Source organism: Felis catus, chromosome X (assembly GCF_018350175.1).
Source record: "Felis catus isolate Fca126 chromosome X, F.catus_Fca126_mat1.0, whole genome shotgun sequence".
In the NCBI taxonomy this organism is placed as follows: Eukaryota; Metazoa; Chordata; class Mammalia; order Carnivora; family Felidae; genus Felis; species Felis catus.
This window is the reverse complement of record NC_058386.1, coordinates 37,587,393-37,614,540: the sequence shown is the minus strand read 5'-3', so window position 1 is coordinate 37,614,540 and position 27,148 is coordinate 37,587,393. Positions and strand designations below refer to the sequence as shown.

At 41.9% G+C, this 27,148-nt stretch overlaps 1 pseudogene; it reads right to left on the bottom strand.

Annotated features, from left to right (window-relative positions):
* Positions 1-266: 266 nt before the first annotated feature.
* LOC101086291 lies at positions 267-26,478 on the bottom strand (annotated as a pseudogene).
* Between the last annotated feature and the right edge of the window lie 670 nt (positions 26,479-27,148).

The window sequence follows — 27,148 nt, the reverse complement described above, 5'->3', positions numbered from 1 at the left end:
TATTAGTCAAACAGTTATTGAAAACAAAGTTAGACTACAAAGCCTATGATGGTAATAAGATGAGTCATACCTTTAGACCATCAGGAGTCATTTGCCATCAGGAGGCAGCAAAAAGTCACTTTCCATCTCCCCAAGAATGAAGTGTGGTTTTCCTGAGAAGATAGTCTCTCTCTCTCTCTCTCTCTCTCTCTCTCTCTCTCTCCTTGTTAGACAAGAAGTAGGATTTATTGGTGGGCATGAATAAGAAGGGGGCAATGCTGAGGTTCTCATGAATACGGAGCCCACCATTTATCCAGAGGGACCCGATCAGGGATGTATTTGACCCCACAGCCATCTGAGATGAGCCACTTTTCACCACCATGCCTTCAAATTCATCCACATTACAGTTAGTAAAGCCCCACTTCTTGGATATGTGGATCTTCTGGTGGCCAGGGAACTTGATCTTGGACACGTAAGACCTCAATCACATGCTCCTTGTTCTACTGCTTAGTATAGATGGACATGATGATGTGGCCAATGTAGACCCTAGGCACTGTGCCCTGCGGTCTTCCAAAGGCACCCCACAGAGCTGTCCGGAGCCTGTCAGCTCTGTCCAGCACAGGACAACATCTTGGTGATAAGGATGACGTGGAAGGGGTGAAGCTGCACTCAGAAGTGAAAAACCCTCTTTGTCACAGATTTGCACTCCATACTTGTGCACGCAGATACAGGCATCTTCCAGGGCTTCAGAAGAGAGCTGCTCATTCATCTGACACCATGTGGCCGCATCGCGGGAACTCATCCACTTTTGCCTTCTTCCACTCCAGGTCACAGATGTAGATCTTGGCCTCAGAGACACCTCTGCAGAGGCAAGCCTTTGGATACGGGTTGTTCTTAGAATAGCGGTTACACTGGGCAGCCCGTGGCCCATTGCAACACCAGGATGTTCAGTGGTGTGGAGGGAAAAGAGAAGATAGTCTCTTTTCTACTTTGCTACCTGTTGCATAATCACAAGCTACAGAACTTTGCTTTGTATCCAAACTGAAATTTATGAAATTAGGACTTCCAGTTCAAATTAAGATTGAAAATAAGTTCTGTATATTTATTTTTTTAAGTTTATTTATTTTGAGAGAGAGAGCCAGCATGGGTAGAGGAGGGGCAGAGAGAGAGGTAGAGAGAGAATCCCAAGCAGGCTTCATGTTTGGCATGGAGCCAGATTACAACCTGAGCCAAAGTCAAGAGTCAGATGTTCAACCGACTGAGCCACCCAGGCACTTTAAGTTTTGTGTATTTCTTCATAAAACCTCAGCTCTTCTTACAACTTTTTTTTTTTAACTTATAAGGGATTATCTCACTGTATGCTTTGAGCTACACTTAAAGTGGATTTCCTAAGAGATATATTTTTTTTAAGTAGGCTCCATGCCAAATGTGGGGCTGGAACTCACAACCTCGAGATCAAGAGTTGCATGCTCCACGGACTAAACCACCCAGGCACTCTTGGATTTTATTTTTAAAACAAGATTCTTGGAGGAAGGGGTGGGGGAAGAAAAAAAGAGAGAGAGAAGAAAAAAACATAGAAGACTCTTAAAGATAGAAAACAGAGTTGATGGAGGGAGGTGGGTGGGGGATGGGCTAGATGGGTGATGGGTACTAAGGAAGGCACTTGTTATGATGCGCACTGGGTGTTGTATGGAAGTGATGAATCACTGAATTCTACTCCTGAAACCAATATTGCACCATATGTTAACTAACTAGAATTTAAATAAAATTTTGAAAAGAAAACAAGACAAGATTCTAACTCCAATATAACTTGTCACTCTTGATCTAGTTAATTTTGTGATCTTTAATTTTCCAGGATGCTACTGTGAAAGAAAAACAAAGACATAGCCAGATGTAGTTCTTCACTGCCAAACAATACCATAATTCTTTCAAACCTAGGAGACCTATCCTTAGCCTGGGATGTGCTTTTCAACTTGTAGGCCTCCTATTTCAAAGTACATTGATTGTCAAAATGGCACAACTGGACATGCCCCTCTGGATCCATGGCCTTTGCAACCTGACTTTGAAACTTCTCCCATCAAAGGTGAAGTTTCTATCCCCATCCCATGAAACTGGCCTAGCCCTGTGACTTGGTTTGCCAATACAATGCAGTGCTGTTTCAGTTCCAAGCCTAGGTCTTATAAGGTCTTGTGTACTTCTCCTTGCTCTCTTGGACCCTGATGATCTGTGTGAACAATGCCAGACCAGCCTTTGGGGACGTGAGCAATCACAAGGAGGAGAGCCATCTCAAGCAAGGCCCGCACAGACCAGCCAGTGCCTAGCTGATCCGCCAACTAACTACTGACACATGAGTGTTTCCAGATGCGATCATCTTAGCCTGGCCCAGACCAGAAGAACCACCCAGCTGATCCACAGATCCATGACCTCTGGTTTTATTTTCGGGGTGGGGAGAAGAGAGAAAAATTTGTTATGCAGCATTATTTATGACAATAGATAGCTGATACTTTGGGTCTAAAGCAACTGAGCCAATAATGATTATGTACCATTCCCCTGCCTAGGATTCAGAATGAAATAAGTCTGGGAGAGAAAAGATTTTGTTTCTGATTTGGCAGGTTTTGTAGATATAGATCAATGAAGAGGTCTGGCTGTATTTATACACACTGATGATTTACCTCCTGATCGTCTTTCTGATTCCCACTAGTAATGCTTAAGACTCAGTTCAAAAATATTTCACTGGCCTGGTGTCCAGCTACTCCCAATCATATGTTAGGACCACATTAAACCATTCCTTGCTCGCCAAACACACGTCAAACACAGTAACACTGGCATGCCTTCACTTAAACCCGATAATCCTTCCTTCCTTCCCTCTTCATCAAAATATTTTGGGTAGTCTATGAAGCAGTTGATTTCCTTAAAGTTTCTCTCCTGTGTGAAACATTCTTAATCACAGGCCTTCATCCTCCAGTATAATAATTTTTTTTCTTTCTTCTCTGTTTATTTTAATACTTACTTTATAATGCTTGCTTCAGTTTGACTTATGGCGAAAGATCTAAAATTCTGCCAGTATTAGCCAATCTAAAAGGCTAAGAAACAATAAAGTAAGTTTCAGACAGTGTTTTAGGTATCTTCTTATAGAATGTGGTTATGATTTTCTGCCTTAAGGAAAAAAAAAAAGAAGCAAAAGTCATTTTAGCCATGTTTAGAGTTCAGAAAGCAATGGTATTTTGGCTTAAAATATACCGTGGAATCAGAATTAACTTTCTACAGGTCATTATACCGTAGCCAAATCATTGTTCGTATTTTTCCTATTGAATTATTATTTTTTTTTAAGAAGTAAAATGGAGCAGACCTCTACTCCAGAGAGAGGAACAGGAAAGAGAGAGAAAGAAGAAAGACCTGGCCCGGTTCAGATCAGGAGGAGGAATCGGTGGAGAATCTCATCAGTGTTCTGAATGCTACAGCCAGGATTCATCCATCTTGTTAAGGTAAGTAAACTCAAGCCCCGGACTCCCCCTCATGTAAGACGAGCACAGCTAAGCTTTCATCTCACATAACACTCGAATATCTCCTTTCCTATAAACCACTTCCATCCTGAGAGGAAAAAGCTACAGTTTATGAACATTTGTATTGGTCATATTTTACCATATGGCTAACAGGGAAAAGTTAGAGGATGGTTGTTTGATGGTGCTTTGTTTGAAACACACATCTAAATAAGTTTGCTTTTTCCTCATTAAAGAACTTAAAAAAATTTTTTTTAAATATTTATTTTTGAGAGAGACACAGAGTGTGAGTGGAGGAGGGGCAGAGAAAGAGGGAGACACAGAATCTATAGCAGGCTCCAGGCTCCGAGCTGTCAGCACAGGGCCTGACGTGGGGCTCGAACCCAGGAACCGTGAGATCATGACTTGAGCTGAAGTCGGATGCTTAACGGACTGAGCCACCCCGGTGCCCCAAGAACTTTTTATAATAATGCTCCATTTAATTGAAACATGTTAGTGAGCTGAGACGTGAAATAGGTTTATGAATCAACACGTAAAGCTAGAAGCCATTTTGCAGCATGGAGTCCCGGCCATAAGACACTCCGTTCCACTGGCTAGCATAATGTCTTGCCCATAGAATAAACTCAAAAAGGGTTCTGTCTGCAAAACAAAATGGATACAATTGAGTTACCAGAGTTTTAAGTGGTATTGAATAGAACATCAATAGAAGGAATAAAAAGAAAACTGATTTTATTACAAAGTCATTGTGGATCAATAATACATAATAACACAGACACGAGAAGCAGTCAGTGACAGAAGACATTCAATGATTTATGAGCACATTAAGTTCATGAAATAATAAGTCCATGCTGTTACATACTATCTTTTTCTGAATCAATAGCTATGGAATTGAATAAGAAAGTAGAATGTTTTCAAAAGGTGCAATAATAAGGGCGACAAAGCCGTGCGAAGTTGCTTATCTGGAGGATATCTCCAGTATCTAGCTACATAAGAATAAAAAATTAAAAGGTTTAGCATGGAATAAACCCAGATATGTTCCCTATAGCAAACTTTGTAGACACGTTGGTGGACCACGATTAATCATCGTGTCAACGAATGGTTCTCTGGTTAAGAATCTCTTTTCTAAGATGGAAAATCTTAGATGCTGGGTTCGTGTCCCCCTTTCCACGGGGTCATGAAGGAAGCAGTGTGTTAACAGTAATGCAAACACCCAAGCCCCATCCCACTCCAAGATTCTGGCTAGTGTGAGGTGAGGACAAATACATGATGTGGGTATCCAGAGAAATGGCAGCCAATGAAACCTATTTTCTGACCCTCCCGCGAATGATGCCATGTTGTCTCTTTCAGCAACCAAAGTAAGTCTGCAAAGGAATCCATTCAAAATCTCAAAATATTCCCTTCCTAAAACAGTCCTTCCTCGGAACAAAGGTTCTCATCATACCTTTTATGCCAATTCCTTTCGAGAGTCATTTTCTCTCTGTCTCTGTCTCCCTCTCTCACCCACCCACACACACCTCCCCACCCACACACACATACACACACGCACACAGCACAAACATCAGTCTCACAAACTCATACGCCAGAAATGGAGATCTCCGAGGTCAAACATGAAGCATGATTTTAAAACGCTTTGCTAGCTTATTCCAAAACACAAAATGGAGATTCTAAGCCATGGAAACCTTTATCTGGGCCTTTATCTGAGTGTGTCTTTTTCTAGTTATGTTTCTCTGTTTATGTGGGTTTACTGGTGTCCTCCTGTACCTTCTGTTAGTGCATCCAAAGCCTCTCCCAACCCACCTCTCTCTCTTTCTCTCTCTCTAATCCTCTTTTTTACTTATTCCAGTAACTATGGACAAGAGAGAATGGAGGTGCATATATATTTTATTTGTTCTATTTATTGAATTTTTTATGTTCCCTCTTCCTTTTGTATAACTCAGAAAAGTCTGATGCTATACATTTCTCTTTTAAAAACAATAAAAATCCAATTAAATTGCCTTTTCTGTATTGATTACCAATGGTTTCTACCCCCCTTGAGCCGCTGATTCTGAAAAGAGGCAAGCTTCACCTTCGTTCTGAACTTATTTTTATGAAGTCAAAGCTTTCCTTTCCAGAAAAAAAAAAAAGGAGGGAGGGCTTCCAATTTTTTCTTGCAGTCAGAATTTCAGTTGTCACTGCTTCTGGACTTCAATTCTCGACTCTTCTCTGCTAACAATGAGAATTCATGTTTCTACGTCTCTATAATTTTGTTTATACATCATTGTATATACCCAGCCTAAATTCCAGGCCACCCTTGGCACACTTTACCTCACTCTTTTAAATGAAGGATTCTGCTTAGAAGACATCCTTTTCTTTCTCTTTTCACATTCTCATGTAGCCAAACAATTATCTTGCTTTAGAACCTCATTCACTTCCTGATTTAGGCAGAAAACAGCACGTTCTAAAATTACAGCATCTTGGGGATAGAAGGGATTAGTCAATGTATCTAATTTAACTCAGTTGGCTCCCAGCTGTATTCTCATTGGTTTAAAGGATAAGACAAGAAATAGGGCTCATTAGTTGTTAAACTCTCCAAACATTTATAAAGCAAGCCACTGGCAGACACCAGGGATTCAGAAATGAATATGTGGTTCTTGTCTTCAGGAAGCCCATAATCTAGTGGGTGGAAAGAGAAGTAAACAGTTACTAATGATGGAAATCGTTTGCATGAGAGGGAGATACTGTGGGAGCCAAAAACCCAGGTTGGGGGGGGGGCGGGCATTTTTAGGAATGGGATGCCTGACCTGGACCTTGAAGGACAAAGCCTCAGAAATTCTCAAACTCTGGAAAAAGTCTCTGTGTGAGTGCATGATATTCAAAATGCAGTTGCTGTTGAAGAAGTTACTATAGGAATAACTGTAAAAATGTCACCTTTATACTCAAGATAGCACGGCATGGTGTCTGTGTGGTTTATCGGCAATGGCAGGCTTATTACTTTTAATGCTGTAATTTTCGCAGGGTCACCGTTCTACTTTTCCCTGTTATATGTGTTACATAAAACTGTACTTCTTCATCTCTATTGGAAAAAGCAAAAATGCCTGTAGAGGAAGTTGCTTTTTGATAATGGCATATTTTCCATGAAGAAAATGAAACCCTTGCAAATTCACTTCATTATGCTTGGCTCCCTCCTTCGTGGCTGTTGCTTTCATATCAACTCCCTCTTTCCTTCTTTTCCCCATGCCCCTGCTGTTCCCTCCTGTTGCCCTGATATGGTGATCCTGGCCAGACTAGGGGGACCCCTCCCGTGCTCTTGTTAAAGCTAGGACTTGAAGTACAGTTTGATAATTTTCTAATCGTCTTTCGCTACTGGGTATTTCAGCCAAGATAAGTTTGTCTTCATTGAAGACCATTAGAAGGGCCTGGAAAGCTAGGCTGCTTCTGGTGTCATTGTAGGGCAGAGAGCAGGGACTTACTGGGTTGATCAGCGCTGATCAAGACACCTCTGATCCAACCCATTCTATACCTGGAATGTTAAGGAACAGGAGGTCATTCCAGGGGCCAGGAGAAAGAGAAGTATGCCACGGGGCTGGAAGAGGAGTCACAGGAACAGCTGAGTGGAATAGACTAGAAAACTGAGCCTTACTGCTAGAGGGCCATGTTGGCTGCAGTCTGGTTAGGAACAAAGAGACTGATCGAGGTAAGAGAGCAGAAGCGGGCACTAGGGGCGCTTGACAACAGGATGTGCTAACTTGGGCTCTCTGGCACACCTCACATACCCATGCAGGCTGCAAAAGCCAACTCGCTCTAAAGAGTGCCAATTTTGCAGCCTCGCACCCCCCTCACTGCCAGGGCCCTGCCTTGGCCCCCATTCAAGCATAATGAGAAGGTTTCTATAATTATCGCCCCAGCGTTGGCATTTGCACACAGCTGCGTTATCACACACAGATCTGCCCAGTCCCTGAGAAGGAGTTCCAGAACAAGAGGGCTGCTGTGCTTGACGCCACCGCTGCCTTCAGAGCCCTCAGACCTTGCCCTTTCTTTTTTTTTCTTTTCTTTCTTTCTTTCTTCCTCTTCTTCTTCTTCTTCTTCTTTCTGAAGGGTTTAATTTGAAAAGAAAAAAAAAACCAGTGAAACTGTCTAATATCCTAGACTATAGAGCCAACTGTTAGCAGGGCTGAAGGTCGGATGCTGGCAGAGCTATTCTCTCGAACTTGCCATGGCCAGTGCCCCTCTTGAGTCAGCTGCGATGAGAAAAGAACACAAACACTAGAGCCCTGCGTATTCCCAGAGGCTCCGGTATGGACGTGTATCCTGCTTTCTAGGCCCAAGGGGGGAGGCTGGGAAAGAAGAGAATGACTTTTCGTTGCCAGTTTTGGAAGAAAGCAAACAGGTTCTCAAACTTAGGTGCCTTCCATCCCACTGTGAAGCATGGGGTCCAGACCAGAAGAGTCTACAAATTTTCAGAATTAGAAAGGGCCATGGATGTTTTTGAGGCCCATTTCACACTCGGTGCAGCTTCCTCATTGGAAATATCCTGAAGCTGTCATCCAAAAAGAAGAATTCTCTCCTTGGCTGCTTCTGGGAACTGGCTGCTCCTTCCCTGGCAAGGGAGCTGGATTTATATCTGAACAGCTCTGATTCTTGGACATTCTTGCTCTCTTCACTCTATAATGGAAAGAGAAAATCATACTAGGTGTCTCCGTAGCTTTAAACCCATCAAGGGGCTCCCATGGCCCTTGGGATCAAGTCCATGTTCACAACAGCTCTGTGTTTGGCCCTCCCCACTCTCAGCCTCATCCTTGATAACATCTCCCACCCTCCACCCCCACTCTCACCCCCGGAAGAGACAGATGCTCAACGTACGGTTTCTTTCATTTTCTAGAATGAACCTCTTTCACTCTTAGCCCTCCAGCCCTCTCACCTATAAATTCCTCTTCTGGGAACATTCCTCTGTTTTTAAAAAAATATTTTTTTAATTAATTTATTTTGAGAGAGAGGACACGAACAGGTGAAGAGTAGAGAGAAGGAGAGACAGAATCCCAAGTTGGCTCCAGGCCCTCAGTGCCCAGCCTGTTGCGGAGCTCAAGCCCACTTAACTGTGAGATCATGACCTGAGCCAAGATCAGGAATCGGTCGCTCAACAGACTGAACCACCCAGGCGCCCCCCAGGAACACTCCTGCCCAGGTTGGCCTTTCTTTCCCCTGCATCATTTTCTGGGAGGCCTCTCTGACTTCTACCCCTGATGAACTCCCTTTGCCCTGAGCTCTTGAAGCATTTGCTGTGGGGTTAGCACAATGCTTGGCATGTTGTAGAGGCTTACTGAGATCAGTTGAATGAATAAATGAGTACATGAACCCAATCTTCTTGTAACTTCTACTCTCTTGTCTTAATTCTACCCTCTTCCATATGACAGCCCTTGAAATATTCAAAGACCATCATCCTAATCATTCCAGCATCAGCACGAATCTGGTCCCAGCAGGAAACAAATCCCACACTCAGGCAGGGTAATTGAGGACAGTGTGATAAAAGGGTGTTTACAAAGATGGGCACACCCCAGAGCTAGCAAGAGCAAGATCTTAAACCTGAAGAGTCGAGGGGAAGGAAAGCTTACCTGAGGCCAGAGAGAGTAGTTGAAGCTGGAGGAGAGGACCACCCACCAAGCCTGTAGGAAGGTGGCCAAGCGAGGGAATACATACCCATCTCACATTCTTCCCACCCTTTAATCCACCCCCCCACCCCCTGCCCCATGCTTCTCACTGGTAGATAAAGGGCAAGGAGCCTCCTAGGATACAAGGCCCAATGGAAAAAGACAGAGAATAAAAGAATGGGGAGAGACAAATACAAATTATCCACTACAATCATCCAATCCCAACAGCTACCCTAAATCTACTCCTGCCAGACTAAACAGCTTGAGTTGTTTCTGCTATTGCTCAAAGGTCGTGTCTGCTGGACTCCTTATTATCTAAGTCAACGCCATCTGGGCAGGTTCTGGACTGCCATCCATTGCCTGTCCTGAAGCGTGTGGCCAGGAATACCACAATGCTCCTGACACCCTCTGAGTAGCACAGCAGCCAGGGTAATGGATACCAATCTCTGCCACTCTGAATGCTACCTTTGTATTAATGCAGGTTTAACACTGTGGTTCCTTGCTTATTGAATGCATTTCAATTGTTTTTTAATTGGGCTTATGATCAATTAAATCCCCCAGGCCTCCTCACACAAACTACTGTGAAATCAAGCTTCCTCCTAAATTGTACTCATGTCATCGATTTCTGTTGTAACCTAACTGCAAGATTTTACATTTATCCCTGTCAGATTTTATCTTATTTACTTCTGTCCATTGTTCCAGATTATTAAATCCTTATTTTGTTATCTAGTGTAGCACCTTTTCCTCTCCGCTTTGAGTCACTAGCTAATTGCATTAGGCCGTTCTCTTTGTTTTCATCTGTATTGATGATGATTTTAAAAAACTTCTTTGTAATGTTTCATTTATTTTTGAGAGAGAGGGAGAGAGAGAGAACAAGCAGGAGAAAGGGAGAGAGAGAGGGAAACACAGAATCTGAAGCAGGCTCCAGGCTCCAAGCTGTCAACCTAGAGCCCGATGCCGGGCTCAAACTCGCAAACCGTGAGATCATGACCTGAGCCAAAGCCGGGCACTTAACCGACTAGCCACCCAGGCACCCCTGTTGATGACTGAACACAATCCCAGACAGCTGGGCACGGAAGACCTCCTCTGGTGGAGAGACTGAGTAGTATAGTGTGGGAAATAGAACACTATTTCTGCAGTGAGTTGGTGGTATAATGGAAGGCAAAAGATCATGATGAAATAGTTTTGGGGAAAACCCTGGGTTGCACAAATTAAACGAGTTTCTTTCTTAAAGTATCCCTTAGAGCTATTAACATGCTAATGTCTATGGGCTATCTCTGGAATCAGATCTTCAAGACTACCGCATTGATTTGACTATGGAACACTCACACATGTTTGTGTGTATGTGCATATTTGTACATGTGTGTATTGTGTAGTATTGCACAAGATAGGGTTTCACAAAGTTCAATTTGGGAAACGTTGACTATGGAATGGAACAGACCTGAGTTTCACTCCCAGTTCTACCACTTGCCAGTTTAGAGAAAGATACTTAATCTCTCTAATCCTCCGTTTTCTTATCTATGAAGTGGGTGTAAAAGAAGATCTTACCTCATACATTTGTGGTGAGAATGAACTAAGATAATGTATGAATGAATAAGTGCCTCTTACCACGCTAGGATAGTAAATACTCACTAGATGTTAGCCAACATGACACAATATCTTTGTAATTATCATTATCATTAATGTTATTTGGACATCAACCCAGTAGTTAGCTTCCCTACGACAAATACGTCAAAATGTAATAGTCTAAACAAGCTGAAAGATATGCAAGAAGGTAGAAATATGTTTCTAGTTTATGTGACTTATATGACTGATAAATGATGAATATTCTAAATAAATGAGAAAAATTCTCACAACCCAATAAGAAAAAATAACGTCCTAACAGAAAATAAAGGACGCAGGCAGCTAGTTGACAATAGAAGAAATGTAAGTGGTCTTAACTTGGACATTTTTATTCTTAATGAAAAGGGATACTTGTGAAGGCTGCAACTCCCAACCCAGACTTGTAGCACCTGCCTTTTCATTTCACTGGTGCCAGTTGAAAAATGACGACAACCACAATAATAATAGCTAATGAGAATTTGGCATTTAGTGGACATTGACCACTGCCCTAAGCGTACTATAAATATTTACTCATTTACTTCTCACAATGAAAACTGTGAAATTGTTTCTACTTCACAGATGAGAAGACTAAATACAAAAGATTTAAGTATACCATTTCTGGAGCAGTTTGGGGGAAATTGTGAAATTTTTGATGGTATCCACAAGGAGCCTTAAAATATGCACGTGCCGGGGCGCCTGGGTGGCGCAGTCGGTTAAGCGTCCGACTTCAGCCAGGTCACGATCTTGCGGTCCGGGAGTTCGAGCCCCGCGTCAGGCTCTGGGCTGATGGCTCAGAGCCTGGAGCCTGTTTCTGATTCTGTGTCTCCCTCTCTCTCTGCCCCTCCCCCGTTCATGCTCTGTCTCTCTCTGTCCCAAAAATAAATAAACGTTGAAAAAAAATTTAAAAAAATATGCACGTGCTTTGGCTCAATATAGTTCGAGCTGTGGTGCATTGCCCAGGTCTTCTTCACAACTTATTCTTCCAGCTGCCGCCAGCTGATGGTCCTCAGCTCTCAGCCCTCTCTATTGTCCTCAGCTGGAGACGTCTGCCTTGTCACCATATGACTTTGGACTGGCCCAGGTGCAATGACCAGATGACACAAAAATATAAAGGCCTAGCTCCCTCACTGCATATAGGACAACTCTATAGGACCGTCGCTGCTGCAGAGCTTCCCATGGGATCAACTGAACCTTTGCGGTGGTTCTGTCACAACTCGACTTCTCCCTCTGCCCAATCCTGCTTCCCCCTCCCCCCAGAGGTTTTTGATTCTAAGAGTACTTCCTAAAAAACTTGGGCAAGGTGATCACCATCTTAGAATCTGCATCCCGGAGAACACACACAGCAGCACCTGGGAATTTAACATCTAAGAACATATCTGAAGTAAAAGCCTACTGTGAATGTAAAGAATTATATATGAACCCTGGTGGATGGCAAAACCACAAGAGGAAGGAACCTAGGTCCCTGAATCAGTGTGTGAAAAATTTCATCCACCAGTTTCAGCTTGGATCTCCAAGCCATAGACATCTGGAAAAAGCTTTGCTCTCATCTTTTCAACAACAATAACAAAGAAGGTGAACAAGCTTCACAGTAATGGCTTTTATTGAACACATGAAAGAACTGAGGTCATAGGGCAAACAACTAGCCTGAAATCTAGAGAGAGATAGGTGACTGCAGGGAAAAACAGGATGCTAGCATTTACCAACCTGTCACAGGGGCTACCAAAAGCCACAGAAGCCCAGCAGAGGATTTAGCTAGAATTTTTAAAATCAAATTGCTAAAGGCTGAGTGTAGGCTAGTATGAGAGAATAAAGCCCCTTAGCTTCAGGCATAGAAATGTTCACATCTTCTTGTAGTATTTTCCTTTTGGGACCCACAGGTGCTCATGGAAGGTGGGGGGTGGGGGGTGGGTGGCAGATGGGGAGCACTGTTTTTTTTTAAGTTTGTTTATTTATTTATTTATTTATTTATTTATTTATTTATTTTAGAGAGAGAGAGATACAGAGTGCAAGTGGGAGAGGGGCAGAGACAGAGGGAGACACAGAATCCAAAGTGGGCTCTGAGCTGTCAGCACAGATTCCGACCTGAGGATCAAACCCACGAACCGCAAGATCATGACCTGAGCCGAAGTTGGACGCTTAACTGTCTGAGCCACCCAGGCGTGGATGGAGAGAATTCTAAGAAAGCTTCTCCCTTGTGTGTGACGCTGACTGGTGGAGGGCAAAAACTCCACCCAGACTCCACCCCTCTCTCCCACAAGAAACAAAAACAATCTGCAGGGCTAAGGGCAACAAAAACTGTAGCCTTATGGCACTGGTGGAAACCAGAGTTCATCTAAGGGAAAGAAACAGAGAAAAAAACAACAAGTTTCTGTCCCTGGAATAAGACAGGAGTGCACGCTTGGCCCAGCATTATGTCTGGAAGAGGGGCAGAGATATTTGGGAAGGCTACAACTCCCAACCCAGACTGATAGCACCTGTCTAAGACTGAAGATAATGCAGAGCATCAGAGAATTCCCCCCACCACACTGCCACCTCCATGCTAACAAGTGTCAAATGAAAATAATAGTGGAATAGAGCTGGGAGAGCTGCAGAATAAGAATTGTCTTCGAGGAGCATGACAGTAAGAAGACCCAAAGCCAAGTGGAAAGCAAACTTCAAAATCAACCCATCTCCCGATCATGTTACTACAAGCTTTCATACTAAGGGCATAGCAGAAGGAAGAGCCTGCTCATCTCCAAGCATTAAAAAAATGTATCTACTGTCCTACATAACACATCCTGCTTCCACCAAAAAAAAAAAAAAAAAAAAAAAAAAAAAAGAAAAGAAAAAGAAAAAAAGACATACAAAAAGTCCAGGAAAAACAGTCTAAAGAGACAAAGCAATAATCAGAAACAGCTTCAGTTATGACACAGATATTGGAACTAGTAAGGAATTTACTATGATTCATACATTAAAGCCTCTAATTGAAAAGGAACATTAAGGGGTGCCTGGGTGGCTCAATTGGTTAGGCGACCAACTTAGGCTCGGGTCATGATCTCGCAGTTTGTGAGTTTGAGCCCTGCATTGAGCTCTGTGCTGACAGCTCAGAGCCTGGATCCTACTTCAGATTCTGTGTGTCCCCCTCTCTCTACCCCTCCCCTGCTCGTGCTCTGTGTCTCTCTGTTTGTCAATAATAAATAAACGTTAAAAAAAAATTAAAGAAAAGGAAGATTACATGCAAGGATAGTTGATTTCATCAGAGAGATGGCAACAGTAAGAAGAAACAAAATGGAAATGCTAGAAATGAAAAGCAAAGTAACAAAGATGAAGAATGTTTTCAAAGGGCACACCAGTAAACTCAACACAGCCAAGGATATAATCAGTGATTTTGATCAGTAGAGATTATCTTAACTTAAATAAGAAGAGGGAAGAAAAAGAGTGGGAAGAAAAACAGAAGATCCAAGAGACATGGGACAATACCAAATGATATAACACGTTTGTCATGAAATTTCAGAAGAGAGAACAAGGCAGAAGAAATATTTGAAGAAATAATGAAATAATGGCTGAGAATTTCCCAAACTTTGTGACAGACACCAAATTATAGATCCAAGAGGCTCAGAGAGCATTAAGCAAGGACAAAACAAAACCTAGGTGCATTGGTTTCCAGAGGCTGCTGTAAGAAATTACCACAGACTTGGTGGCTTAAAACAACAGTGATTTGGTCAATCACAGTTCTGGAAGCCAGAAGTCTGAAATCAGTATCATGGGCCGGAGTCAAATCAGAATGTACTTTCTTTTGAGGCTATAGGGGCAAATCTAGTCCTTGCCTCTTTCAGTCATGGGTGGCTACTGACGTTCCTTGGCTTGGGGTTGAGTCACTTCAGTCTTGAAGACCAGCATCTTCAAATATCTCTGTTCTGTCTTCACATTGCCTTCTTCTCTGTATGTGTGTCAAAAGCACAAGGAATGGGAGAAGGAAGTAGAAATACACTGACATTACATATGAAGCAATATAACAGTCTTTGAAGGTAGACTCTGATTGTAAACCAATTAAACATGTTTTTAAAGAGGGATAAATAATAATTCAATAAAAGATGAAATGTATTCACAAGAGTGTTAAGTTATACCTACAGAAGGCAGGAACGAAGAAATAAAAAAGAGCAAATAGAGCAAAGAGAAAACAGCTAACAAGATAGTAGATTTTAATCCAATCGCACATAATCCCATTCAGTGTGAATGGTCTAAACATACCAGCTAAAAGACAGAGATATTCATATTGGATTAAAAAAAATTAGGACTCAAACATACTGTCTACAAGAGATCCACTTTAAATATAAAGACACAGGTAGCTTAAAAATAAATGGATAGAGCAATGCATGCCATGCAAACACTACATAAAAGAAAACTGAAGTGGTTATACTGATTACAACAAAAGTAAACTTTAGAACCAGGAAGATTGTCAGGATAAAGAGGAACATCACATAATGACAAAGAAGTCAGTTATTTAAATAATCCTCCGGGGCGCCTGGTGGCTCAGTCTGTTAAGCGTCCGACTTCGGCTCAGGTCATGATCTCGCGGTCCGTGAGTTCGAGCCCCGCATCGGGCCCTGTGCTGACAGCTCAGAGCCTGGAGCCTGTTTCAGATTCTGTGTCTCCCTCTCTCTGACCCTCCCCCGTTCATGCTCTGTCTCTCTCTGTCTCAAAAAAGTCAATAAACGTTAAAAAAAAAATTAAAAAAAAAAATAATCCTCCTTGTGTGTGCCTAACAATAAAGCTTCAAAATATATGAGGAATAGGGGCACCTGGGTGGCTCATTCAGTCTGAGCCTGTGTCTGTCTGACTCTTGGTTTCGGCTCAGGTCATGATCTCATGGTTTGCGAGTTTGAGCCCCTCCTTGGGCTCCATACTGACAGTGCAGAGTCTGCTTGGGATTCTCTCTGGATTCTCTCTCACTCCCTCTCTCTCTGCCTCTCCCCTGCTCATACTCTCTCTCTCTAAATAAACAAATAAATAAACTTTAAAAAATATATGAGGAATAAAAAAGGACCGATTTGAAGGGACAAATAGACAAATCTACAATTCTAGTTGGAATATACTGGTTGATATTTTGCCTACAAAATATCAGGACAGATATAGATGATCTGGACGACACTATTAACCAACTTGACCTCATTGATATTTATAAAATATGCCAAACAACAACAGCAGAATACACATTCTTTCTAAGTGCACATGGCACATGTACCAAGATAGACCCCATTCTGGGTCATAACACAAGCCTGTATGATATTTTAAATATGTTCTTACACCATGCTAGAATTAAACTGGAAGTCAATAACGAAAAGCTATTTATAAAATTGTCAAATATTGGGAAATTAAACAACACATTTCTAAATGAGTTATAGGTCAAAAAAGAAGTCTCAATGGAAGTTAAAAGTATTCTGGCTTAAATGAGAAGGAAAACACGGCCTTTCAAAATTTGGCTGATTCTAAGGCTCAGGCAGAAAATCACCCTGAAGCATCTTGTAGTAACAGAAAGCAAGGACGTTCTAAAACATAAATTAATTAATAAAGAAAATTAAATAGGAAATACATTTTAAGAGTTGGAGGCATGTCAAAAAGATACAGGAGCCAACCTGAAAGAGCTCCCCATGATCAAAGCTGGAACAATTTGAAGAACAAAATAAATAACATTAATTTTGGAGTATAAACCTAGAGAGCAAATAAATACCCATGACTTCACACTGATATAAATAATTGAATAAAAAAACAAGTGGGAAGAAAGGAATAACTTGTTATAATGCAATTCCAAATAATACATGTAGAAGGAACGAGAGAAATAGAAAATCAGACCACTATAGTCATAATTTACATAGCAGACCCCTGATGGATGCAAAAATTAATGGAAAAAACTTTCAGGAGAAACAAAATATTTGCATGGCCTCAAAAGTATCTCCCTCTAAATATTTATTAATTATTATGGTTGTTGAGCATATGCCCATGAAGTCCTAGCTACTCCTTCCTCCAGAAGACTGAGCATAATTCTCCTTCCCTTGAGTATGGGCTGGTCTTTACAGTGGAGAAACTGGCAGTCATTGCCTTAACCAAGAGGATTGAGGTTAACATAATCAGGGATAAGTCATGTGGGTATCACGTACCTCCTAATATGATGCAGTAAGAAAGTATTCTCTAAAATCCGTAACTCCAATCTAATCACAGGAATGCATCAGACAGACCCCATTTGGTGGACATTCTACAAACCACCTGACTTCAAAAGTGTCAAGGTTATGAAAAACCAGTGAAGACTGAGAAACTGTCACCAATTAGAGGAAACTAGGGAGACGTGACAGTCGAATGCATGGTGGCATTCTGGGTTAGATTCTGGGACAGAAAAAGGTTATTAGTGGGAAAACTGGTGGAATCTGATTCAAGTCTGTGGTTTAGTTAATATGGTTGTACCCATGTTAATTCCATAGTTTTAATAAATGCACCATGATTACATAAGATTCTCACTTTAGGAAGAGCTGGGGAAATGGTATCTGAGAACTCCCTGTACTATCTTTGCAATTCTTCCGTAAACCTACAATTACTTCAAAATAAAAGATTTTTAAGTTATCCATATCTAAGTACACCCACACTGGACTTGTATATAAGAAATTAAATTCTCTTGTGTTAAGCCTTTGAAATTTGGAGGGTTTTTCTTAATTGAAATTAGTGTCATCCTAATGTACTGTTGATCATAATTATTAAGCAGAATCCTTTCAAATTAATTCTGTTCCATGAACACATATTTGACCACTCAATCAAGAAGAGATTGCATATTTGTTGTAAGTTGTTGTAAGAGATCCAGAAAAAGTTGACCAGCTGCTCTCTTTTTGTAATTGGTTCTCCAAAATTAAACTCTAAATTAGTCTCCACTTTTTTCTATGTTTGTTATTTTTATCTTCACAGCTATATTATAAGTACAATAAGATCCTTGAGATGAGAGCAACCAGAGGACCCTGAAAGGTAAACTTGAACAGAACCTTGAGTGGCAGGGAAGACCAGGCATCATAAATTCAGATGCCTTTGGGGGCCAGGCAGGTGATATGCATGTCTGAATGAGGCCTACTAGGAACTGGAAAATGCATGTTCACCTAGAGCTATGTCAGTATAGAATTGTTAACATCATGCCGATCAAGTGAAAGAAGTTTGCCATTTAGAATGGTCTAAGTGTAAGAGACTATGCCTAGTGATGGTGATCCTATTGGGAGGAGAAACCAGAATGCCTTTCTAGCAGAGGAATCTCAGGGTGAAAAGTCCACTTATACTTAAGCAAAGCACGTTCAGAGGGTCATGGCACTCTAGCCTGGTGTTTAAGGAGAGAAGGTAGCATGCCTAGGGCATTAGACCCAGAAGAGATTTTGGTGATCTTGTAGCTAAGTAGTATGCAGTGTGACTCTGCAGGGCCTAGGGGCTCATAGAACCCTCCCGAAGCCTGGGGAGAAGGGCTTCTGAAATTTACCTCCCAGATCTGTTGAATTTGATCTACACATGGTAGGTATTTCTCTGTGACAATTTATTGAAATCAATAGTTCCATGTCAAAAATACGTTTGAAAAGCATTGATCTAAGAGCCCTAAGTCTTTTCATATTATAAAGAGGCCCAAGATGTTGAAGTGACTTGTTCCAAATTTATCTGGATTTCCTTAGATTTGACCTGCAAATCTGGCCCCAGAGTCAGTACTCTTTCTACTATATGCCTGTGGAGGTCTGGACAGGACTGGAACAAATTTGCTCCTTGGGAGAACCCCACTTTTATTTTATTTTTCTATTCTATTCTATTCTATTCTATTCTATTCTATTCATCTTTTGCCCTCTGAGTTTCATGTTAGGTGCTGATCTGGAATCAAGAATTTAGGAAGGAAGGTAAGACTTTGAATTATTTTCATCCATTCCCTAGGTGAATAAAACATCTGAGAGCAGGTTTTAGTACAGAGTAAAGAGCAATGGATATTTGAGCGATGGGCAGTAACAACACAAACAACAATAACAATACCTTATGTTTATTGAATAGTTGCTATGTGTTCAGCACTGCCCCAAGCACCTTACAAATATTTTCTCACTTAACCCTCACAACAACCCTATTTGGTAACTATTATTATCCCCATTTAATAGGAATGAAAGTAACACCTAATTAGAGAGGTTAAGTAATTATCCCAAAGTCTAATTATATAGTTATTAATCTATTATTGGAACCTCTTAGGTAGCAGCTAAGCATGAATAAATCTATGTATTCCCCTTTGCTGTTTTCTCCAGAGCTGTATTTGCTGCCGTGAGAACCCTAGCCTTCTGTTGATGGGATGGTTGCTCCCAGCAACCCTCACTCCACCCTCCTCCAGATAGGCTTTAAAAAATGGGCCCTTCCTGATCCCCATTAAAAGGGGTTAGCAGATGTAGGTAAAAATGTTCCTGTGGAGCTAGCGTCTCAATGTCAAGGCAGGAGAGCTACAATAACACTAAGAATGAGGGAGCCCAGTTGTAGTCTGCCTCCATCAAATGACTCAGATAGTTTTCAGATGTGGTAGGTGGGATGAAACTCAAAGCTTGTTGGACTTCAAACATTTCCTCCTCTGTTTAATACATCCTGTGTGTTCTCCAGGGGAAATGCAATCCCTTATGCTTCTGTGATTCAACACAGTTGTTGCTTTTAAGTATGTTTGAAATCCCAGAGGTCCCTTGGGCAAATCCTTTTAAGCGAGAGAGCTACATTTTACTGAATCAGATAACTCAATTTTGAGTTCCAAGAAACTTGGGTTGTGATTTGAAACTTCCAACCATTAAAGTATGAGCTGGCGCAAAAGGTGGAAAAGCGCATCTCGTCTTTGCTTGTCTGACAACAGAAGGGTGAGAATGTTCCCTCAGCCACCATTTCAATGTATAGGAGGGTAGGGAGGGGGAAATATACAGCAGGAAAAGTGAGTTCCCACACAGCCAGGGTAGAAGACTTAGTTCCTGCTTCTTCTCTCTCATCCACTGGAGAAGGAAGTCCCAAGATTAAAACTCCTTGGTTGTAGCCTGATAGTGTTTGGACCACAACTTTCCATGGTACACTGGCAGTGATTACTGTTTGAGTTTGAATCTAGTCTCTGCCACTTTCAAACTGTGTGACTTCTGGATCCACTTAATCTCTCTGTGCTTTAGTTTTCTTACATGGAAAATGAAAATAATAATAGTTCCAACCTGGGGCGCCTGGGTGGCTCAGTCACTTAAGTGTCTGACTTCAGCTCAAGTCATGAACTCACAGTTTGTGAGTTCAAGTCCCGCATTGGGCTCTGTGCTGACGGCTTGGAGCCTGGAGCCTGCTTCAGATTCTGTGTCTCCCTCTCTGCCTTCTCTGTCTCCCACTCACCCTCTGTCTCTCTCTCCTTCAAAAAATTAATAAATGTTAAAAAAAATTAAATAATAGTTCCAACCTCATTAGGTTGTTGAGAGTATTTGATGAGTTAATCGTGGGAAGTGCATAAACCATGCCTGTCACGTTGTAAGAACTCAGTAAAGGTTAATGGTAGTAAAGCTTTAGTAATCTGTTCCTAAGAGGTTCTGGGGACCCCAAAGAATCCTAAAGCTCTAGAACTCTAGACATGATTTTGTCTCTCAGGCAGTCTCCAAATCACGGGGGGCTAGTTCACAAATACACTGGCTGTTTAGAGGACATTCAAGAATGGTCTGACCTATTATGACTATGGGTGTGGTCTCCACCCTATTCCTCCAGGATTATTGTAGAGTCTTCTGATACTACTTCAGAGTCTAAATATGGATACTAAAAAAAGAAATGCTGTAACATGACATGTCACTGTAATTCAAACCACATGGTAATGTGGGTAGAATGTTAGCTGATTGTTAAGCAGGATGGTGATACAACCCAGGTAATGCTAATGGAAGTTGCACTTGAGGAAGATATAGATGTTGAATGTGTGGTCACGGTGCTAACTAAGATACTGGGGGCCGAAGAGGTCCTGCATTGTATTTCTGGTCATTAAAGAGAAGTCACACAGTATTTGATAAACACTTTCTAAACACCTATTATGCACTGAGTATGTTGTGAGACAGTTATTTCCACAAATATTTATTGAGCACCTACTATGCACCAGCATACTTCTAGGTCTTAGGTATACAACAGTGGGTAAAAGAGGCCAAAACCCCTGCCCAAATGCAAGTTCTATTTTAGTGGAAGAGACAGACTACCAATAAGGTAAATAACTAAACTAGTATGATGGATGGCAATAAGTGCTGAGGTTAAAAAAAAAATGAGGGAGGGAATGGAGATAGAGAGGGTCAGACATGGAGTAGTGATTGCTTTCTAGATAGAACTGAAAGAGGTGAGGGAGTATGCCATGTGGATACTTACAGAAGAAATATTCTAGGCAGAGAAAAGAGCGATACAAAGGCCCCAAGGAAGAATTGTGCCTCGGATGGTCAGAGAATGGCGAGAAAGCTTTGGGGTCTTGAGTGGTAGGGGATGAGGTTAGAGATGTGGTGCCTGACCAAATCACAAAGGGTCTTGCACATTATTGTAAGGACTTTGGCTTTTACAGTATGAGCTAGGAAGCTATTGTAGGGTTGTAAGTGAAGGAATGATATGTTCTGCTGATGTTTGATGAGATTATTTGGGTGCTGTGTTTAGAATCAAAATGAAGAAGGCAAGGACAGAGGAAGACAGACCAGTTAGGAGGTTACTGCAACAATCTGAGCAAGACATAACCATTGCTTGGGTCGGAGTGGTAGCAGGAAAGCTGGTAAGAACTGGTCAGATTCCAGATCTATTTTGAAAGTAGATCCATCAGGATTTTCTGATAAATTTAATGTACAGTGTGAGGATGAGAGGAGTCAAGGATGCCTTCAAGGTTTCTGGCCTGAACGACTGGAAGATTAGAATTATCATTTACTCTTCTAGTGGTGCTAGGGGGACTTCAAGAGGAAGAGGTTTGGAGAAGAAGACCAGGAGTTTGTTCAATTTGCACATGAAATGCCTATTAACATCCAGATGGAGATGTCAGGCAGGCCCTTGGGTGTATGCATGTGAAGTGCAGGAGAAGGTCTGAGATGGAGATAAAATTTAGGGGGTCATGAACCTATAGGGAGTATAGAAATCTAGGAGATTGAATGAGATCATCAAGATAGTGAGTGTATCCAGAAAAAAGACATTCAAAGATGAAGTCCTGTGGCTTCATTTAAAGCTCAGTGGGATGAGAAGGAAGTAGCAAGGGATGGAAAAGAAGCAACCAATAGGTAGGACGCAAGCAGGAGAGTATGGTGTCCTGGAAGCCAAGTGAAGGAAGTCTCTCAACAGGAAGAGTCGTCAATTCAGTAAAATGCTGCTGATCTAGCAAGTAAAATGCAAATGTAGAATGCACTACTGGATTTAGCAATATGGAGGTCATCCAAACTGTGTAGTTTTAGGGAGGAGTGATGGATGATCTGGAAGAGATAATAAGGAGGAAGGAAGACACTACCTCACATCTAGACCCAGTGAAGATGAAGGGTCTGGGAGACGGAACGGCTACTGTTTGAGGAGGCATCTGAGGAAAGGTAAGTTTCACTTAGAGTAAAAAGGTGAAGGGAATAGTCAAGGAAGTGCAAGGGGATATGAGGCATTTGGCTGATGATTGATAGATGCTTGGCAGAAAGTTCCAGTTCTTTCAGGAGATGGGTCCGTGGGAGGGGAGATGGTTACAGAAAAGGCAGTGTTTAGAACCATAAGGAGACTAGAGGCCAGGTGATAGGGGATGGCTGGGAACCCTAGATGTCTTCCGGTGACTGACACAGAACATGTTGTTCTGAAGCAGCCTGTGCTAGTAAGTGTCAGGCAGCTTGAGAGGAGTGATGGGGATATATAGAATTGGGGAGCCACTGCTTGACTTCTATGGGTGGAGGATGAAGCCTGCATAAAAGAAACCTTGCCCCTAGCATGTGGGCTTCCTCTTTCTGGTGGAGGACTAGAGACTCAAGGAGGGGTGACCTTACATTGAACTCACAGGAACTCTCTTGACCCCTGGTGATGGTCGTTTGCCCAGCCAATACAAGAGACATTCTTGCAGGGATGAGTGCAGCCATGGCAGCCTCTGACATATACCTCCCCACTTTAGCTGGTGAGGGGTTGTCATTACCCATTGGCATACTGGGCAGCCACTTTTGCCCAATCCCCACTCCCAGGCTTCTGTGGCCGAAAGTCAACACAGAAGCATTCTCTCAATCGCCGGATCATCTCTATTTTATAGGAACATTTCCCGCGGTTGTTCTCTGCCAGCTTTGTTCCAAACGTGTCCAAATGTATTTTCATGTGGCTGGAAGTGTTTAAACATTCTGACATTTCAATCACGTAATACGGCTGAATGAACTTCCATGGTATTTGGCACAGCAGTGTTGCTTAATTCTTTTCTGACTGTGATCACCAAGCAGGAACCTAAGAAGTGGCAGGTACTCCCTAGGGAGATACAGAAGGCGTATGTCTGCTCGTGATTGCAGAGCACTGTTGATGCAAAGCTGTTCTCTTGAGTCCGGTGGCGAATGGTGGGTATTACATTGCCCGAAAATCACAAGAGACTAGGAACTTTGAGAAGTCTGAAGTCTTGAGGGCACTCATACAACTTTTTAAAAATTTTTTCTCAAGATGTTCCAAAGTGCTTTGCACCTGATTCACCTTCTTCGAGCTTCAACCCTAACATTGACATATTGCCAACTTACCAACACACAAAGTAACTTATCCAAATTATACAGAGAGCTTACATGTGTCTAGCACTTACCAATTTAGCAATTAAAGGCCTGGAAGTATATTTTCTGATTTGATAATAAGGGTAAGATATTATAGTCTTCATTTTCCAGATGAGCAAATTTCTACAACTCCTCAGGTGGGACTTATTTTCACCAAACGATACCATTTATTCATTAATTCACTCATTTACTCAATATACCCTTATTTGGCCCTAGTAAGAGCTCTTCAATATTTTCACAGCCAATACATCTGTTTAAGATTTGAACATTTGCACATTTTAAACAAATAACGACTCAATTCTTACTCTATGTGATATTCCTTCAAGAACTATTTTTTAAGGAGGACACAAAGATAGCTAGAATATGGACTCTGCTATAAAGGAGCTCAAAGTCACATTTACAATATTTATTCTGAACTTCTCAGCTGAAACCCAAGCTGACATGTGTATTAATCCAACAGTGTTTCTTGGTGTCTGTACTGCTTAAGGTAACCTTAGATGCTGCAACATTCAAATCCAAATGTATATAATGCTTCGGACACAACAGAAATTTCTTTCTTTCTCATGTGAAGTCCAAAGTGGGTGGTCCAACTGGTGGGCAGCAATCTTCCAAGTAGCAATTCGGGGAGCCAGGCTTCTTCCATCTTCAGTGTGTAGCTTCCGAGCTTGTTGGGCTCATTTGCATCAAGTCAGTAGCATCAGAAACAACATGGAGGGTGGCATGTGGGAGGGTTTTATGGGCCAGATATGAAAGTGGAACACAAGAGTTCCCGGTTCATTCTGGTGGCTAAGCCTTAGTCACGTGACCACAACTAACCTCAAGAGAGGCTGAAAAATGTGATCTAGCTGTGTACTCAGGGAGATAAGAAAAAAGCTTTGATAAGCAGCTACCATTCTTTGCCATTGTGTGTGTGTGTGTGTGTGTGTGTGTGTGTGGCTTTCGGCATAGGAGGGTTTATCTGGAGCAAGATGGATACAAGTAAGGGAGCAGAAAGCTAGACCAGTGCCCTCCCCAGTAGACTTCTGAGCTGTGCTGAGAGAGATGAGTTATGGTCATTTCCAAGGTATATCTCTTCTTCATGAGGGTGATTCATGTTTGAGCTAGGAGTGTGAAAGAATCCCCCAAGGTGGGGGAACTTAGCTTCAACTTCAAGTTCTTCTTGTCTCTAGTGCATTTATTCTTCTGAAGTTCTGTCTGCCCATATGATTAATCCGATGATCTCCTGCCCTCCAGCTTTGGTACTACTTCTGGCTCCTGAAGGCTTTTACAGAAAAGACTTTCCTTGACTCTTCTGATCTTGGATCACATGCAGTCTTATCCTTCAGATCAATCTAAGCCTATGGGACAGAAAGAAATTATTAAATTGAATTCTGTCATATGTTTGTTAACAGGCTTAGTCAGTTGGTTGATCACACAATAATAGAGTTCTTTCTGAAGTTCTAACAACTCATTACTGCCCCCAGGAAAACCACTTCATGTTTCTATATCTCTAGTTCTCCTTCTAGGGTGTGTGTGGGGGGGGGGGGGCGGGGAGAGAAATGACATTTTACACATCATAGCTATCTTGAGGACCCACAGTGGTTTCCCAGTAAATGCAGTCGACATACTAGCTTTCCATTAAAAGTAATTCTGAGGTCTTCTGCAAATCCAAAAGTACCAGCCAAGGGTTCCTTACTGCTGAGTTTGTGAGCACTTCCAAGTTTTGGCTGAGGGCAAAAAAAAAAATAGCCTCCTCACACTTTTTACTTTATAATTGGATGTTAAAATAGAAATTTCTGCTGAGACACTAATAGATACCAGATACCAAAATGACATGTGAGATAAACTTTCCTACAGGATTTGCAGAAAGAAATGGCGAAAACCCAAAATTATGAGTTTTGTGACTCACTCACAACATGGGGAGAAAGGGTCGAGGGTTAGAGTTGAGAGGGAGATTTTCTTAGACATGATTTATTTGAGAAAGTTCTGTTGAGAAGGCCAGGAAATACTTTCTTCTTTACCTCAGATCACGAGAGAGGGGCTTTCCAGAAACCATTTGGCAGGGTAATATGTGTTGCCCGTCGTTCAAGGGGAGACACAGTAGATTAACATCTACTTCGTACCTGGAATGGATAGACTAACTGCTCTAGTCTAGTAGCTGCATTGGGTGGACCAAGGGCCAGCAGTTCTGGAATCTATTGGAGAAAAGGATGCATAAGTGTTTACCGTGAAACAGATTTGGACGTGTGTGTGTGTGTGTGTGTGTGTGTGTGTGTGTGTATGTGTGTTTGAGAAAAGGGAGAGAGGGAGAGAGAGAGAGGGAGAGAGAGAGAAGCAAAGAGATGAGACAGGAGAGAGTCCATCACCTGGGGCAAGAGAACCTCCAAGCATTTGGTGGGGGGAGACATCGCAGTTGCAAAAGGCCTATGTACCTCCACCCCCAGCTATATACTTCCCCCTTTTCACACACCCGTGCAGGGGGCGTGAAGGACCGGGAGAACAGCCGGGGAAAGAAAATGAAGAAGCACTATTTCTTCTCCAGATAAAAAGCTGATCATGTCTCTCCCCCACCTTACCCCCTGCTCCAGGCTTCCTACCAGCATCTGGTCATGTTCAAAATTTTCATCACCACACGGACCTGGAAATTTTGGTTACTGCTCATTACTAAAAAGAGAATGTGTTTTGGACCTAACGTAACCATAAGAATTTGTATTACCTAAGCACTCCAGAAAAGAAGTGGGGCTCCCCAGTATTTTGTCTAGGGGCTGGGAAGGAATTATCCTTCTGAATAAATGTAAGGGAGCAGGAGGAGACAAAAAATAAAGTTACCGTCTATTTATGTGACTACGTGGTTACAGCCCCTTCAGAATACATTGGGAATGTTCGTGATCCCTCTCCATGATACATAGCCTGGAAAGAGGCAGATTGTTTTCTTTTACGGACACGTGAATACCACCCAATGTGTATCGTATCCCTTTTCCTCACCCTGATCTCAGAGGAAATGGAGACGTCCTCATTTCCATTACCTGCACTTACAACTTTGCCCACAATGCTTAAAGGCATTATTTTGGAGTCAATTTCTAAATGTTGAGATGCTTAATTAAATAAATGCATGCAAATTTTAGGTTCTTTTTTTTTTTCCTGCTTAAACAAACGACCACAAATCTATTGCTTCCAAATTGTGCTTTGCTCCGGCATTTAGCCATAGTTGTGAGCACATTAATACCGCACTCTGAAATGACACGATTGTTTCGGCATCAGGCTCCATTTCAAAAGATACTTCATATGCCGGTAGGTCTCCAAGGGATTTATTTCCTCTCTCTCCTTATTTACTTATTTTCTTTCTTTGTATTGCAGTAAAATTCAAGGCTGAGGAAGAGCTAGCTCTCTGAATCCCAGCCTGGGAGTAAATAATTCAGCACAGTGTGGCACAGAAAATGCTTCCCTCTGCCTCATTTTTTCAAAACTTGTGTCTGTGTGGATTCAAGATCATGCTGAGTGCTCTGATATAGAGCAGGGCAGATGTCCTGGCTGAATCGAGAGATACAAACTCAGTGAAGTGTAAGTCATGGGACAATTGGCTGTTCTCAAAACTTGATGGAAAATGACACCGCTTTGAAGCTTTTGTTTTTCGGTGAAGTAAGAGCTATTAGGTGTCTTTTGCAGCCAGGTCAGAGCAATAAACAGACATACTATGCAAAACAGGGTGAGGGCTTTCTGGCTACTTTCCTTG